This window comes from Ascaphus truei, chromosome 6 (genome assembly GCF_040206685.1).
Source record: "Ascaphus truei isolate aAscTru1 chromosome 6, aAscTru1.hap1, whole genome shotgun sequence".
Classification (NCBI taxonomy): Eukaryota; Metazoa; Chordata; class Amphibia; order Anura; family Ascaphidae; genus Ascaphus; species Ascaphus truei.
This window is the reverse complement of record NC_134488.1, coordinates 97,367,238-97,385,172: the sequence shown is the minus strand read 5'-3', so window position 1 is coordinate 97,385,172 and position 17,935 is coordinate 97,367,238. Positions and strand designations below refer to the sequence as shown.

The 17,935-nt window shown below is 44.3% G+C and overlaps 1 long non-coding RNA gene across 1 annotated transcript in view; it reads left to right on the top strand.

Moving 5' to 3' along the window:
* The first annotated feature begins 920 nt into the window (after positions 1–920).
* The window catches only part of LOC142497468 (uncharacterized), a 30,120-nt gene continuing 13,105 nt past the window's right edge, over positions 921–17,935 (top strand). The window contains exon 1 of the long non-coding RNA XR_012802263.1: positions 921–7,358. This is a non-coding gene — a long non-coding RNA (uncharacterized LOC142497468). The remainder of the gene's footprint in view (positions 7,359–17,935) is intronic.

The following is a 17,935-nucleotide window of genomic DNA, read 5'->3' as shown; positions in this document are numbered from 1 at the left end:
GGTGACCTTACTGATATTATACAGTGTGTCCGTTGGCCTGACTGATATACAGTGTGTCCGGTGACCTGACTGATATTACACAGTGTGTCCGGTGACCTGACTGATATTACACAGTGTGTCCGGTGGCCTGACTGATATTATACAGTGTGTCCGGTGGCCTGACTGATATTATACAGTGTGTCCGGTGACCTGACTGATATTATACAGTGTGTCCGGTGACCTGACTGATATTACACAGTGTTTAAGTGGCCTGACTGATATTATCCAGTGTGTCCGGTGGCCTGACAGATATTACACAGTGTTTAAGTGGCCTGACTGATATTATCCAGTGTGTCCGGTGGCCTGACTGATATTACACAGTGTGTCCGGTGGCCTGACTGATATTATACAGTGTGTCCGGTGGCCTGACTGATATTATACAGTGTGTCCGGTGGCCTGACTGATATTACACAGTGTGTCCGGTGGCCTGACTGATATTATACTGCGTGTCCGGTGGCCTGACTGATATTATACAGTGTGTCCGGTGGCCTGACTGATATTACACAGTGTGTCCGGTGACCTGACTGATATTACACAGTGTGTCCGGTGGCCTGACTGATATTATACAGTGTGTCCGGTGACCTGACTGATATTATACAGTGTGTCCGGTGACCTGACTGATATTATACAGTGTGTCCGGTGACCTGACTGATATTATACAGTGTGTCCGGTGACCTGACTGATATTATACAGTGTGTCCGGTGACCTTACTGATATTATACAGTGTGTCCGTTGGCCTGACTGATATTATACAGTGTGTCCGGTGACCTGACTGATATTACACAGTGTGTCCGGTGACCTGACTGATATTACACAGTGTGTCCGGTGGCCTGACTGATATTATACAGTGTGTCCGGTGGCCTGACTAATATTACACAGTGTGTCCGGTGGCCTGATTGATATTATACAGTGTGTCCGGTGGCCTGACTGATATTATACAGTGTGTCCGGTGACCTGACTGATATTATACAGTGTGTCCGGTGACCTGACAAAAAAAACACCCCGTAAATACATACAACCCACACCCCAAAACCGTCCAAAAAAAGAAATACATATAACCCCCCCCCCCCCAATACATATAAAAATACACCACCCAAATACATATAAAAAATACAGACTTACCTTGAGGATGGTCTCTGACCAGGCCCGGTTGCCATTCCTGCAGTTGCTACTGGGCCCGGGCTCTCCAACAGCTACACGGCCTCTCCTCACTAACCTATTTCTAGCCAATGTCAGAGAGGCTCGGCGTGGGACAGAGTGAGGGAGAGGCCTGCAGCTGGGGGAGAGCTGCGACACGGCGGCAACTGCTTTGTCCGAACGCTGGGCCCCCTGCAGCCCCGGACTCTTGTCTTGGTCCCGTCCCCCCTCCCTCCCTGTTGGCGGCCCTGGATGGTGCACTCCAACTGTAAGCCACACTCATTAAGTTGCACGGGGAGCTCAAAGTCAGGTTATTAATCCTCCACTACACTAAAAATAAAATAACTCCACCAAATGAATTACTTCTTATTGTTGAACAATCTTTCAGTGCCGTTACGCAGCTTCGCCAGGATGAAAACCTATACCAAACCTGAAATATATAGGGACACAAATGACGTGAAAGTTACCCATAGAGAACCTTAGATCTGTTGTGGAGGAGTCTTGATTGGAGTTTTGGTGCCTACTTTTTTTTTAAGTGGCCTCAATTATAGGCAACTGGGTGAAAGATCCAACTTAAAGAAAATAACTTTCATGTACTTGTGTACTTCATAACTTTTATAAGGGCAATTTATAAACGTAAACATAATGTGATTGTTAGAGTAAATGCACCATCGAGAATAGATTTGTTTGGTAGTGCTATTTTGTAGCTAGTTTAAATTGTCTAGTAGGAGATTCAAATTGAGCCTTGTATACTTCAAAGCAATAGACGACAGCAACACTGTTCTTACTATTGATAGAATTCCAATGTATTGATGTCTGTTGTTACTTAGTAACACACTAAATATAGCCATGTTAACTACCTATACCTCACATTTTTAATGACCTAACATTGACATATTGATGAATGCTGCTGACTAATACATTGATTCCTTCCCTTCACTCCTTTAAATACTTTAACGGACATAACAATTGGACATAGATTAAGAAAGGGCTATTTAAAAAAAAACTCCCTGCAAATTGATATACAGATCTTCAGTATATTATGTATAGTTGGACTGTAATTTTAGTGGCATGTTTGTAGTGTATTACTATTTATATACTGTACATGAGCCTTGGCCAAAGATCTGAAGAAATCGCCGTTCTTTCCAGAGCCATTACTTCTATATTTTAGTAAAAGCTGCGGCAATGTAATATTTCATTTTAACACAAACTACCACATATATTTGGGGGTTACGGTCTGGGGAATTGGTGGGACCGGGTACATTTGATGAGCGATGGGTAGAAGTTGGGGTTGGTCCGTCGGGCCCAGGACACCAGACTTTCCATTCTCTCCTGTCGGTGGTACTGGCTATGTATGATTTTCAAGAAATCAGTTCTAGTAGCTGTAATAGTCCCGGGGAAATGTAGATTCCTTAAAGGTTGTGATTTAGGGCACGGGTGCGTAAACTGAGGGGCGCCTCATTTTCAGGGCGGCGCTTACAGAGGCCCCGCGCTCTTCTCCAAAGCACATAAATAAAATGCCGGTGGGAGCGTACGAGGCCTCTGTAAATTGCCTTATCTTGTCTCTGGCGACTTCTTGCGACACATCACCATGGCAATGTGGCGTCAAATGACGTGTTGCCATGGCAATGTAACTTCAGAAACGCCGGAGACAAGCTAAGGGGGGAGAAGCAGGCAGGGGGCGCAGACGGAAAAGTTTCGCACCCCTGATTTAGGGGACCAACGTTGATGATCTTTATAGATTAAACGATACTGTACAGAACTTTTGAAACATTTCTTAAAGGGTTCTGTCACACTATCACAATCTTCAATAAATAAAAACTGATGGAAGAGTGCTTTGATTTACTGTAGTATCTTCATCTTTTTCTTTCTAGGATGTTGGAGGCTTGGGGTATTGTGAGAGAGGAGAGAGGGCGGGGAACATAGATGTACAATAAAAGAGAGAAGAGGGGGTCACAGTTTCTAAATGGGCCAGTTTGTTGACTCTACTGTGACTGATCTAACTAGAGATGATTCAAGTCATTTAATAACTAAGGAGTTTATTTTTTGATGCATATTATTTTATTCTTTATAGAGTTGTAGTGCCCTGGAATCCTGCAATTCGTGGAGGCTCCCAGTGTGTCTGCAGAGTCAGTAAGCGGTAGAGAGGCATTTAGTGGACGCTGCACGGCTCAGGAGAAGAGAGAGTTGCCGGGCTCCCTGGACACAACTCTGCACACGAGCCAATGGCACTGTTGAGACATTTAAAATTTGCAAAGCATGCTGTCTGGAGAGGTCTGACAAATGACGTGAGATGTTTCTCACGGTTTGCTTTTTAAAGGAGCAATAATGTCGGCAAGTTTAGGGGTGAAGTTCTTATATAAAATTAAAGCAGGGGGTCCCCGTAGCCGAAACCCATTCATTTCAACTCTTGGGACCAACTGCTTCCGTAGATACCTGCCGGTAGCCACTGTAGCTGAGAAAGCAGAGCTTGAAAGTTTAATGGTCCTGTATCACATGGTCCAATAGGAAGCGCACTGATGATATCACAGCTTCCTATTGATCCGCAGGGCGCAAAATCTTTGAACAGCAGCCATATTTTGAACCCTAGTATCCAAGGAGAGTGGCTATCGTCACCTTTGGAGGTAAGTATCTCCAAAAGCAGGGTGTCTCTGGAGCTGAAATTAGCATGGTTCAGGTCCGGAGACCCACTGCTTCAATGATATGTAACACAAATAAAACAATTTGCCAAAAAAATCCACCGACATGGATTGCCTCTTTAAAAGGACAGTGACAGAATAAGGCTGCGGCCAGGCAGGGAGCTGGCGCTCGTGCACGGTGATGTCACACGCTCTGCTGGGCCAGGCGATTTATAGCCGGCTAGTCGCGTGTGTCGGGGGGCACGGCCATGACGTCACAGAGCTGGTTTGCCCTGATTGGGCAAACCGCTTATGTGACGCGCCCGCGAGCGGCATAATCAAATTTGCTTGCCTCTGCAAGCTTCTAAGCGTCGTGCAGGCGCTCGCTCGCGCTGGCCACACACATTGCAGCAATGTGTTTTACAGCGGTCATCCTGGACGAGGCCTTAGACGTATGTAGCAGAGCTGGACAGTGGAAACATAGGAACAGGAAAATAGTAAAGAATAAAATGTGTGCCCAGAAGTGAGTGTGGCTCATGTGAAATAAGCAAAATTGAAAAGGGAGTGTTGAATGAAGTTGAGAGAGAATAGAGATTATATATTTAAAAAAATTGGAAAATATATAGAGATCGTCTAGATAGATACTGTATTTATATGGCATTAGAAAAATAGCAAAATATATGGTTGAAATAGATTCATAGAGGTGTAGATAGATAAGAGATGCATATATAAAAGTAGGGAGATAAATAGGGATACATATACACAAACAAAGATTTAGATAGATTTTTATGTAAACCATTTTTGGAGCTTGAGTGAGTGTGTCCCACTTCAATCCAGGTACATGGTCCACAATTTCTTGTGGTACCGGGTGCGCAACTCTTGTGACTGCCCTCGCCAGAGGTCAGTCCTTAGTCCTTCCAGCATATCTTCATCCAGAACGCTCAGAAGATTATTGGCATTTTCCATGGAGATTCTGACTCCTCTTACTCGTTCCCTTATTGATGTGCCCTTGACTTCATCCCAAAGGAATCCTCAGGGGTAAAAGTGCAGAAGGCAGCGATCTTAGTCAGTAGAACTCCTATAGTGCTTCCATTTCTAGAACAGACTTTTGGGGTTCAATGTAATGCAATACCATCGTAACCCACTACCTTTGCCCCACATATCGTTACTGAGGTCACTTAAAAACTCTGTGGGGTGTTTATGTTTGATACTTATTTTTTTTATCGATTCTAATTATTTGTAATTATCAGGGTGCACAAGTGAGAAATCAATTTTTGTTTGTGCAGTAAAGAGCCCTGAGTGTTTACTTGTTGCTATCTTTTTGTTGTTGCTACCGTTAATTGAACTTCAAGCAATTGCATGTGTTTAACGAGATTGGTGCCACTAGATGTCAGCAAATCTTAACCCAGGAAAACATTCATTCTTTTAATTCACGGAAGTCAGAGTGTGTTCACCATCCCTCAAAATTGGACCTCTTACCAACATACCAGAGTGGCAATAGAATGAAAATGCACCAACACTTAATACCTTCTGTAATATTTTGAACAATTATTTAATGATACGTCCATTCTGCCAAAGACAGAGGTCATTACACTCTGCTCATACTACTCGATCTCTGCAGCATTTGATACCGTGGACCACCCTCTCCTCCACATTCTCCATTCTCTTGGTATTCGTAACAAAGCTCTATCCTGGATCTTCTCTTACCTCTCCCATCGTACTTTCAGTGTCGCTTCTGCTAACACCTCCTCTATTGATCTCTCTGTGGGGGTACCCCAGGGCTCTGTCTTGGGACCTCTCCTCTTTTTTCTGTACACACTCTCTAGGTGACCTAATCACATCTCTTGGGTGCAAATATCACCTCTATGCTGATGACACACAAATTTACTTTGCAAACCCCTGACCTTACACCTGCTGTACAGACCAAAGTTTCTGAATGTTTCTGCGATATGATCCTGGATGGCCCTCCGCCGACTTATACTCATCATGGGAGCAGGGGAACCTGGTTTAATTCCCGGTTTCGGCTCCTTGTGACCTTGTGCAAGTCACTTTATCTCCCTGTGCCTCAATCACCAAAAAAATAGATTGTAAGCTCCATGGGGCAGGGGCCTGTGCCTGCAAAATGTCTCTGTAAAGCGCTACGTAAAACTAGCAGCGCTATACAAGTACATGCTATTATGTCAAAAACAGAGCTCCTCATATTTCATCCTAAACCTGGCCCCACTACCTCCTTCCAGATTACTGTTGGAAGTTCTGTCATACACCCAGTAGCGCAAGCACGCTGCATAGGGGTCACACTCGACTCCTCTCTCACATTCTCTCACATTAAAAATGTATCTAAAACCTGTCGCTTTTTCCTCTGCAATATTTAAAGATACATCCTTTCCTCTTGCTCCACTGCTAAAACTCAGACACAGTCCTTCATTCTCCTGTATCGATTACTGTAAACTTCTGTCCGGCCTACCTGTCTCCCCTACAATCTATCCTAAAAACTGCTGCCAGAATCACTACTCTTTCCTAAATCTGTCTCGGTGTCTCCCCTGCTGAAATCACTCTCCTGGCTTCCTATAAAATCCTGCATCTCACACTCAATTCTCCTCATTTTTAAAGCTTTACACTCTTCTGCCCCTCCTTACATCTCAGCCCTAATTTCTCACTATGCACCATCCCGACTCTTGTGTTCCACTCAAGGATGTCTTCTCCCTACCCCCTTGGTATCTAAAGCCCTCTCCCACCTTAAACCTTTCTTACGGACTGCCCCACACCTCTGGAATGCCCTTCCCCTCAACAACTGACTAGCACCCTCTCTATCCACCTTAAAACATACCTGCTTAACGAAGCATACAGTATGAGTAGCTCTGTGGCTAATACTATACACCTGATACATAAAGCTTAGCCCCTTGCAGACGCATTTAACAGAATATCCTACTGTCTCTGTACGTTCTTCCAACCTACCAATTAGATTGTAAGCTCTTCGGAGCAGGGACTCCTCTTCCTAAATGTTAATTATTATGTCTGAAGCACTTATTCCCATGTTCTGTTATTTGTATTATTTGTTATTTATGATTGTCACGTGTATTGCTACTGTGAAGCGCTATGTATATTAATGGCGCTATATAAATAAAGACATACATACACTACCAGGCCCAGCATTTCCTGTCAATGGCCCTGGCTATGTAGGATTTTAATAGATAAAAAGTTCTACTAGCTGTATGGGTCCTGGAGGAATGTACAGTAGACCAAATGTAAATTGTGAGGCCCTTTAGGGGGCCAACATTAGTGATCTTCATGGATTAAATGATAGTGTACAGAGCTTTGAAAACAGTTTTCTTCTTCAAGGGTACTATGTAACGAGGTGTATCAGCCTACAATAAATAAAAACAGTGACAAATGAGTGCTTTGATTTCCTGTAGTGTCCTCTAATCTTTTGTATGTGGGTTATTTTTATCCCTAGCCCTGGAAAAATAATCAAGATAAGCAGTGTCTGCTCAAAAAGAACAAGACTTGTTGTGCTGCTTGCTGTACAGTACCTTTTCAGTTACTATCAAAACAAAAAACATTTCGGTAAGCAGAATACAATATTAATTATATCAAGTATATTAATAGAAGGGGAAATTAAACAAAGTATTTGCATTTCCTCAACTGCGTACTTCTCACAAAAATTATCGATAAAGTAATTCAGGCTGCAAGAGGAGAATGTGTGTACAGTAAATACATTTCCGGTGAATGCCAACAAATGGATATATTTCTATATCTTCAGTAGCTACAATATGTGGGGGATAAGGTTCACTGTTTTTTAACATGCCTGGTTGGTTTTGGAAAATTAGTGTCAAGCCCATATAAAGTGATAATGTAAAAGCCAATTTTATTTTGGGGCTTGGTAGTGGACTCATAGGGTTGTCAGATGGCTTCCCCAAAAATACTGGACACCATGGTGAGGTGCGACACGCTTGAGAAACAGATACAGATGTGGCCTGTTTGTTTTTCCGGCTTTCCTCAATAAAAGTGTGGACATTTCTCTTTTTATTTGGTAGATATACTCAATATACTGTACATCTGTAAGGAATCGGGGAACACGTCTCCTGCGGTGTGTTCTCTCCTTACCTGCTGCAGCGCGCCTCCCCGCTCTGGTTACAGAGCGCGCGCGCACCCGCAGCTCTTCACTTCGTGCCACGGAGCGTGGCTCCGCCCCCGGTTGCATCGCGTTTCTGTCACATGCGGCGCACGCCCGTGACGGGGCGTGCGCACGTGATGGCGTGCCCCGCTCCCCAGCTGCGTGGCAAGTATTCCTAATTGCCCACTTGTCTCCTGCAGCCTATCCTAGCCTCCGCAGAGACCGCACCTCCGCTCCACCTCCCTTGCTATTGGTTCCTGTCTACTTTAAAAGACTTTCACCTTGCTAAGGATAACCTGTGTAGCCTTGTGTTCCTGCGTTTGCTGTGCCTTGTGCCTTGTTCCTGTGTTTTTCTCTGCTGCTTTCCTGTGTACCGACCTGGCTTGACTTTAGGACCCTCTCTGGATAACGACCCTGACTTGACTATTGGACCCCCTCTGGATAAAGACCCCGGTTTGCCTCTGACTACCTGCACCTCTCCAGTCCTGACCACGCCTATCTGATATACTACCACTCTCCGGCTCCAATCCCTGACCACGGCACAACGGACATTGACCATCCCTCTGGCTCCGCCCCTGGACCCCAGCAAGTATCTCAACTAATCCGATCTCTCCAACCCAGACCCGGCAACGCTAACTATCCACTCTCCAGGCGCGCCTCGGCTGCTGTAGGGTGCGCAGTCTTGTACTTTCCCACGTCAGTACCGGGATCCCGCCTTGTTCGTGGTGTGCGCAAGCGTTACAAAATCCCATTTAACTCTCAGCAATTCTTTGTGTTATTCACACCTGTATTTAACAGGGCTATGTCAGACGTAATTAGGATTTGTTTGTTTGTATTTATTCACCTGCCTATGGGGGGGGGGGGGGGGGTTGGTTCAGTGCTACAATTTACAATTCGCAGAACAGGTGCCTGTCTGCTGATGGTATAGCATATTGCAAGAACCCAATTGTTATTTAGCCTTGAGTATTCTAAGCGTTATCAAATTAGAGTTGTAGCGTTTTTTGTTACAGTATTCTTGTACAAAATGTTAAAAATGTACACATTTTTTTTCCACTTTGCTTTTCGGGCACACAGAGATGGAGAAAGTTTACAGGGGAGAGAGAGAGGAACAATTTTTACAATATGTCAGGTGTTTCAAAAAGACCAAAATAAAGTTTTGCATATTTGATCTTTTTAGCAATTAATGATCAAGCAAATAAGAAAGCCACTGTACCAGAAATATGACTATAATTCGCAATTATGAATACTACAAAAATTCACCTGGCCATGGATGGAAGAACAAAGTTCGATGTGTTTTGTCAAGTAGTTATTGCTTTGTTCACACAATGCTATGCCCAGGGATTAAACAGGGTTATTGGTCATTGCTACCAGCATGTGCATGGCAAAAGGAGAAGGGTACGAGCAAGAAGCAGAACCGGGAACGAGAATAATTGTACTTCCCAATCTCCCAATGAGCCACCATCTCATGAGCCACAATCGGTTTCAAGAGTATCAACAGGAACTCTCCCCTCCCCCCCCCAACCTTCCCAACCGGAATATAGCTTTTGGGATCTAACTGACTGCTATCAGCAACAATCTCAACCTGATTTTTCCTCTATGGCTAAATCTGGCTACCAGTCCCAGTATCATCTGCAAAGTTGGCATGGTTTTAATGAAGGTAAATATAAATATACAGTATTATTAGCTTTTGTTATTACACGAATAGCCAGTCCGTAAATGAATTGATATATGCGCATAAGTGTTAGTACACGCATGCACAGTCTGTTGAGTACGTCTGTTGTGTACTTAAAGCATTGTTTTTATGTTTTCAGAAATGATCAATTAAGTTTGGCAAGGTTTCCAAGGAAGGTAAATATAATGTGCAATATTTTATTAACTTTTGATCTCACTGACGCTAACACCCAGCACGTGAATCCATAGATACATGCGCACTATAGCGTTAGTACGCGCATGCGCACCTTTGCTATACACGACCTCTATACGGTCGTTAAATCAGTGCCTTTTTTTTTCCAAAACTGTGCGCGTCAAATACACTGCAATAAGACGATGGCGGTCGAAAATCAATATATTGCAAACTCACTTATTTTTTTTTTTTTACACATTTATACACTTATACTGTACTGTATGTGATAGATACTATTTTAGCATATTATCACTTCTTTCACTATTATCACTATCGACTTTAATAAAATTTCGCACTGAAATGTTTCATGCTTTTATTTTTCACGGAAATTCAGTAGGAGACGCCGTCCTCTGTCAGGATTCGGAACGTCCATCTCTTCCTCCCTTCGGCCAAAAAGCCCGCAAGAAAGTCAGAGTCCTTGTAGTTTTCCCTTCACCTTCAATTAGGGACGGTGACTAGCCGTAGTACTTGGGTCGTGCTGGAGCACCCCAGCCCTGGTGGGCTGGGCGGGTTAAGAAATGCCCCCCCCCCCTTAGCCAGAAGACCCAGGAACGGCGTGAGTGAGGGAAGTAAATCCGTTGATTCCAGGGTCCGATGCTGGGAACTGTTTGACGTACCAGTGCTGTAGCTGCGGAAGGGCATAACCTTTGCCCACAGTGCGCTACCCACAGTCGGTACTCTACTAGGAAGCCTCCCTCTGAATTTCTCATGCCGGGGTGCATGGAGCCAAGAAATCTTGAGCTCATCCCACCTCTCGACCAAGCCAAAGGACCAAATGTGTGCCACTGTCCATCCTACTCCTGCCACAGGTAGGATAGACACTACACTTGATCTTAGCCAAAAGGCAGAGAAGATCATATACTGTATATGTATATGTATATGTATATGTTTTACCGGACAGGAGTTCAGCAAAAAACGGGACAGCACACAGTAGTAGAGAAATCCAAAGTGTATTGAAATAGGTGGCACACAGACAGACGTTTCGGTCCTCACAGAGGGACCTTTCTCAAGGGAGTGCACAGACATAATGAGCGTGACAGAAATTTATACCTACACCCAATTGTCACAAGACAAAACGACTATTCAATAAACCAATCAATTACATATTCACAAAGCCCGCAAATCAGTGCAGCTGCTATCCATCAGATGATGAGCTGTAGGCCATTTTGAAGAAGTCCTGTATAATCCGGATTCCATCTCCGTTGTGCTTGTCAGCTGATACTCCGCTACCGGCTTGCTATGGTTGCTATGGAGATCAATGTTGTGTTGACAAAGCAATGCGCATGCGCGCCATTGTATCCTGGCCTGTTGTCATCACTGAAGACTGCAGTTGTACATCGCGGAGGAAACCACGGGGGGCAAGTGTGAGTGACAGGGACGTGAAGGGATTGGTAGACAGTGGTAATCCTATGTAACGGAAAAGATGCAGAGAAATGCAGAACTAAAAAGGTAAGTATCACCAGTATCAATCTAAGCCTCCGGAGGGTCCGGAGTGGAATGCCACGAAGTTCACAGCTAATGGCTGCATCATTACGATGAGAAGGAGAGGATAATAACCACAAAGCGAAAACAGTGTGTTATAGGAAGCATCCAAATTTAAAGTCTTCATTCAGGCCATTTGGAGACATTGTTTTTAATTAAAAAATCATTTTAGCTTCAAGCTGGAGTAATAGTTTGTTTCTGTCCCCTCCCCGTGGTGGGGTATGTGCTTGAAGTATCGACTTGCACCGCATAGTTGCCAGACTGTCTGTGTTTTCTAAAGTGTCTGGCAACAGGTAGAAATTTGCGTTCCTCGTCTGCATTGGTGCCATGAAGTGCTTTCCTGAGGTTGGATCTGTGAATGGCAATCCTTTCTTTCAGCATCCTTGTTGTTTTTCCTATGTAGTATAAACCGCAGGGACATTTGATGAGGTATACTACAAATTGTGATTCACAGTTGAAGTAATTCCTGATTTTAATCGGATTGCCGTTATGCGGGTGAGCAAATGTTTGTCCCGGATGCTTCACGTGGGTGATGTCACGGACACGCACACCTCCGCGTGGGCGTAGGCAATATGGACCTGCCCTAAGTCAGCATCTTTTGCCATACACTGATTTTCCTTTCACCGACCTTAGTTTCAGATACCCAGGGGAACCTGCGGGGAGATTAAAGGGACTGTACATAGGCAGGAAAGAAAAGGGTTATGGGCCACAAGGTCAGGGGCGTAGCTAAAGCCCGGGGACCCGCTCTCTTCCTCCCACTCCATGGCGGCGGGCCTCAGCATTAAGCCTGCAGAAGAAGCTGTTACAGAGCTGACACCGGATAAAAAAGACTTTCGGGTCAGACAACTAGATCGTGCTCCTCCCCTGCTTTCCTGCTCTGCTGGTGTCTAATAGCTGCTGATTCCTCTGAGGTTTATCCTCTGTTTAAGGCTGGACCAACCACAGGTAGACATGGGGGAGGAGGGGGGAGAGAGGTGCTAATGATGGTGAGGGAAATAGGTGCTGATGATGGTGGGGCCCATGGGGAGATGAGGTGATGATGATGGTGAGGGAGATACGTGCTAATGATGGTAGGGCCAGTGGGGAGATGAGGTGCTGATGTTGGGGCCCATTAGAAGATGAGGTGATGATGATGTCGGGGGAGATGATATGATGATGATGGTGGGGGAGATGAGGTGGTGATGATGATAGTGGGGGAGATGAGGTGATGATTGTGGGTGTGCTGAGATGATGATGATTATGGTGGGGGAGATGAGGTAATGATGATGATGGTGGGGGAGGTGATGATAATGGTTGGGGAGATGGGAGGATTGGGAGAGATGATGTGGGGTGATGAGAGGTTGGGGGAGGGAGAAAAACAATTGCAGTCTATTAATATAAATGGGGCCCTGGATTTTTTTTTTGCCCGGGGGCCCGCGCATGTCTAGCTATGCCACTGCACAAAGGGCTAGAAATACAAATAAAGAAGAGGATGGCGGGTGCACACGGAGAGAAGAGGAGGGTTGGGACACCGTGAGAGAGGAGGAGGGTGGGTGCACAGTGAAAGAAGAGGATGGGGGCATAGTCAGAGGAGAGGAGGGTGGTGGCATAGCAAGAGAAGAGGCGGGTGGGGGCACCGAGAGAGAGAAGAGGAGGGTGGGGGCATAGTGAGAGGAGAGAAGGGTGTGGGCACAGAGAGGAGAAGGGTGGGGCCATAGTGAGAGAGAAGGGTGGAGCACAGTGAGAGAGGAGGGTGGGGGGCACAGTGAGAGGAGGGTGGGGGCACAGTGGGACAGGAGGGTGGGGGTCACAGTGGGAGAGGAGGGAGGCGCATAGTGAGAGAGGATTGTGGGGCACAGTGAGAGATGAGGATGGAGGGGCACAGTGAGAGGAGTGTGGTGGGGCACTGAGAGGAGGGTGGGCCATAGTGAGAGAGAAGAGCGGGGGCATAGTGAGAGGAGGATGGGGGGGGGCATAGTGAAAGAGAAGAGGCGGGGGCACAGTGAAAGAGAAGAGGTGGGGGCACAGTGAAAGAGAAGAGGCGGGGGCACAGTGAAAGAGAAGAGGTGGGGGCACAGTGAGATATTTGTAATTATCAGGGTACACAAGTGAATAAGCCATATGCGTGTGCTCGTGTGGGACATGTAAAGAGCCCTGAGCATTTACTTTCACAATGGGGGTCTTTTCAGCTTGACATCAACAACTGGAATTCAGTCACGGGACCCCACCCTTTGTGGGGTTATTTATAAATTGAAGAATTGTTTTGAATGCCTTCACTGTAGTTGCTCTCTGTATTTGAATGTCAAACAGCTGCCTGCATGTGCTATAAGATGGGTACCACTAGATGTCAGCAAATCCTAACCCAGGAAACCATCAATGCCCAGACTCACGAAAATGTTAGGCCATTCTACGTAATGTTAGCCTCAGTGCAACGTGAATGGTAAAGCTGTGCGCACTAAAGAAAGTAACACAACATTAACTTATGTTAATGTCACATTAACAGCCTCGCGTTAGGGGAAATAACATGCAAATGAGCAGCTTGTATAAGAATACCCTACTCAAAAAGGCATGTTAATGGCAAAAAATTATTTTCCGTTATTAAGTCCTACCTATACCTAGCGTTATCCCCATCCAGACAGAGATATAGGGCAAAAGCAATAGGCGATAGCACTTTTTGGGAGTAACGCCGTTTTTTTAGGTATGACTTAAATAATGTAGTGTTACTACCCTGCGTATTTTCCCTCACCTCCATTAGCCCTATTTCAGGCTGAGATCCACAAAGCTCCATTAAGTCACCTGACGGGGCTTTAACCTAATTTAACATCACATTAAGATTAACGGTGTATCTCCAAAGGACAGTAACATAACATTAAGCCATGTTTTCTCCCATAAAGAGCATTGAGTTAACTATAAAGGACATTAGTGATCATGACATGCAAATGAGAAGTTATCGTAGCATCGCATATCCACTAAAGTCGGTGAAGGTTAACGCCGGCAGTTAACATTATTTAAGTTATATGTTCTGTGCGTCTTCGAGAATTCTCAGCTCAGATGGTTCTCACAGCAGGCGTCCATTTTTCTGTGAGAATTATCTGAGCTGAGACTTCTTGAAAAAGCATAGATTTGATCTACTACGTGACTATTTCTGACTGCATCAGCAGCTTTTTCCCAAGAGACAATGGAAGTAGCATTAGATGAGTGCAATGAACGGGCAAGAAAGACGGGGTTCATCCCCAGAAATGTGGCTCCCTTATGTAATTCCACTGAGATTTTTATTGCCCCTTTTTGCACTTGTTTTTCTGTTTTTTTGTCGCCCTAATTTTTTTGCCCGCCATAATCGGCTTCAATCTCACATTGGCCATACATACGCAGGATAAGTATATTATGTTTTGAAATACTGTATTTTCACTGTTTCTTACTTGCTTTTGTCAGTATTGTTTTATGTGAAGGGTATTTGCTTTGTGCAGTATACCATTTACCTTATTCACAGTAAATAATCACCGATTCAATTATGTTTTTTTTGACATTTTTCTATATCTTGCTTATTAAGTGCTGAAACCGCCCCCCCTTTTTGTTTCAGTATTAGGTGATACGTTTTAAATTTGGACTAACTATTTATATTTTAGGTCATAATGGTGCTATCACGTTTAAAATACAAAAATAGTCCCAATACAAAGTCCAAGTTCTTATATTTATAGTTCTGTAGCAGAACTACATGTGGGGGTTTGCTCTATACGAAGCTTGTTCTCATATCAGCAAGATATCTGAATAATATCTGATACGAGGGATATATCAATGGAAACATAGACGGATTTCACACACTCAGTTGGCTTCCCGGCACTATCAACACTGCAGAAATAATGGTATAGGTGTATTTGTCTGCAACAAGCCACGTGGCTGAAATACACTGTGATATGCTCATCATGTCCGTTCCCTGCTCCATGTACACTGATACAATGGTATTTACTACACTGATCACCAAGTGGCAGTATCATTTTTATATCATCAAGAGAACAGAGAAGTGACCGTTACAAGGCATCATTTGCACAGACATACTGCCATACCAGCCATTAGTGCTGTGTACTTTAGTCGGGATGTCCACTTTGTCCGACATCAATTCACCACCAGGGCTAGAGTGAAGCCAGAACGCCATTCTGCAGCCACTCTGCCTACCTGGGGAACGTTGGAGCGGACTCGCTGAGCTTGTCAGTGACCTACATGGTGGTGGAAGGGGGCCGCATTGGCAGTCTTAACCCAAAAGTTAGGCCGAGCTCACTCTGCCTACCCCACGACGCGGCGTGCGAATGTCCGCATTTGCGCGCCTCCGTCTGCTGGGCGATGTGTGCTCATCCCCAGCAGACTGAATGACGCAACTTGGAGGCGGGACTTCCATATCCTCCTTCATGAAAAAAAGAAACAGTGTGTGTGTAATTTCCTTGGCTGGCGAAATACACGTGATGCTGCTGCAGCATGAAATTACAACTTGAGTTGTCTCCCTCAAATGCTGCAGCGTCAGTGCTGTACTTCGCCACCAGGAGTCGTTTCTAGCTTGAAAACTCCCATACACAAACAATCAGATCCTGGTGTGAGTGGCCATGCCTACTGAGCTATGCATAATGCTATTAACAGTGGCCTGTATTCTTGTTTTTAACTTTCTTGTTATACGAATATATTTAAGATTACAGGGTCATATTAGCATATAAACTACCATTTCAGTATAACAATTCTAATGCCTTATTTCATATTTTTTCTTTCCCCATTGTTCCAGAATTTTAACATGGCCTTGGAGTTACTCCCATCCAGACCCCGAGAGACTCTCCTTTGTTAAAGTCACAGGTGCTATATATACCACCCCAAACGCACCTTTAGACAATATGTGTAAAGACACCTGGAAGATATGCTAATATGGCTATGCAAAGTATATTTAAATTAGCATATCTCCCAGGTATCTCAGGTGTGTTCCTTTGTGTGCACAGGTGTCTCCCCACGTATTGTCTAAAGGTGTATTTGGGGGGGTATTTATAACTAACGGCTATTGTTTTTGCATATAATTAACTATGTGTTTTTGCGATAATCTCAGGGAGTATAAGGCTGAGTCCATGGTCAGCGCTTATCCGCTGACCCGCGCTGAGGCGTGCTGACGCTTGTCAGTGAGCCCCTGCAGCTGCAATGAGAGCGGCTTTAGCAGGGGCTCGCGCATGATTCCTCACATTAATTTTTTAGTTTGAGCTCTCACGGGAGCGCAGGGCCGGTCACGTGAACGGTTCGCCCAAAGAGGGCGAACCAGCTCCGTGATGTCACTGGCCCGCCCCCGACAAGCCCCCGGACGGCACGCGAACTAAGGCCAGGGAAAGCACCCGCTTTCCCTCAGCCTCAGCGCGCCTCCGCACGGCTGAAGTCACCATGGACTCAGCCTAAAGTGTGTTACTGATTTTGATGACAAGACGTTATGAGCCCGGAGTTAATAGTGCTCTGTGGATCTGGCCCTGTGTGTTTTTTAGGGATCTTCTGAGAGTTTGTGTGGTTTCCGGTAAACATCTGGTACTGTGTAGTTTTGTGTTTTTTGTATTTTTCCTTTCCCTGGTGGTCTGAGGGCCCAGGCACTATCCCGGACGATACCAAGTAACTTGTAGCTTTGTTTACAGGGAGTTGCGCCATTTTGTGGCACTTGCACCTCCCTGTCCTTTTTTTTTTTGTGTTGGGTGTGGATATTTTATAGGAGTTTCTTAAATAGTTGGATATTTTTTGTAAGGGCAGTTTTAGTAAAGTGAGCAAGAATGAAGTATGATTGCATAAAATCTAGGGCAGTATGACTAAAAAGTACTAGACATGGACGGTGCATGAACTAAATTACTAACTTCAAGTTAAGGATGTTTTTTTTGCTCTTTCATCTGAGTTACAGTAATCCAGTAGTTTCCTGCTTGCCTACTTGTGCTGAGCATTATGAAAATAAGTATTTACTGCGCAGCTGCTGAAGTCGATTCACACGTCTCCAAATGTATCGAAAACAGCGTTAGCTACATCTACTGCACTAATATGGTGAAGAATAAAATATGAATAAGGAGGAAAACATACATCTATTAGAATAAAAAAAGGAGACGATTACAGATAACCAAAACTTCCAAAACCCAAATCACGAGTTCTGTTTTCTTTTATTGAGACTCCGTTGAAAGCGGCACAACATGTGAAATCTTGTTATTTTTTTTATTTTTTTTAAAATCAGTTCTGTAGTATTAGATAAGTGATTGTTTTTTGTGTGGTTTTTAATACGTTTTAAACCATCCTTTGATTTCTATAGCAGGTTTTAACCCACATTCCCAGCAGTGCAAGATCTTTGCAACACTTTCCTGTTTGGCATAATGTGTTTTAAATGCTCCAGCAGTTTGAGCTATAAACTGTAACAATAGATAATGTTACCGTAGTAATATAAGGATACTATGTAGCTGCTGAGTTACAATGACTGAAGCAGCCATTATGTTAGGCACACAATCATGATTTTGACAGATTTATAACAGGAGCACCAAACGATTGCCACCTTAGGTAAGAATGTAGCAGTAATGTACATATAGAAATAATAATGGAAAAAAATGTGAACGTTGTATTGCTGCTTGAAGTCAATGAGACTACCAATGCTAAAGTGGGCATCACAGAAAATAATTGAGA